Source organism: Sycon ciliatum, chromosome 10 (assembly GCF_964019385.1).
Source record: "Sycon ciliatum chromosome 10, ocSycCili1.1, whole genome shotgun sequence".
Taxonomy (NCBI): domain Eukaryota; kingdom Metazoa; phylum Porifera; class Calcarea; order Leucosolenida; family Sycettidae; genus Sycon; species Sycon ciliatum.
The window spans coordinates 7,292,069-7,292,362 of NC_088652.1; the positions used below are offsets into that span (position 1 = coordinate 7,292,069).

The following is a 294-nucleotide window of genomic DNA, read 5'->3' on the forward strand; positions in this document are numbered from 1 at the left end:
AGCCAAGCTTGCTTGGTGATGTCAACGCGAACAAGCAAATAATAATAATAATAATAATAATGTAAAATAGAAAAGGACATATGGATACGAGTTTAGAGTAACTCTCCATCACTGTAACATGATACTATATACAGTCAGAAAGTGCAATAACTAGGCACAAAACTGACAGAGTACTGAGACATTCGACGTCCTGACACCTAACTTTAACACATCTCCGTAGCGCTAACCGACAGCCTTCCAACTTGGAAGGTTCAAGGTTATGGAAAAGACCAAAGAGGGGAAGGGGGGAATATG

At 39.8% G+C, this 294-nt stretch overlaps 1 protein-coding gene across 1 annotated transcript in view; it reads left to right on the forward strand.

Moving 5' to 3' along the window:
* LOC135825618 (uncharacterized) overlaps positions 1-52 on the forward strand; it is a 9,444-nt gene extending 9,392 nt beyond the window's left edge. Inside the window, exon 2 of the mRNA XM_065338224.1 lies at positions 1-52. This exon is cut by the window's left edge and continues 2,422 nt beyond it. The gene's annotated coding sequence lies outside the window, so the exon portion shown is untranslated.
* Positions 53-294: the final 242 nt, after the last annotated feature.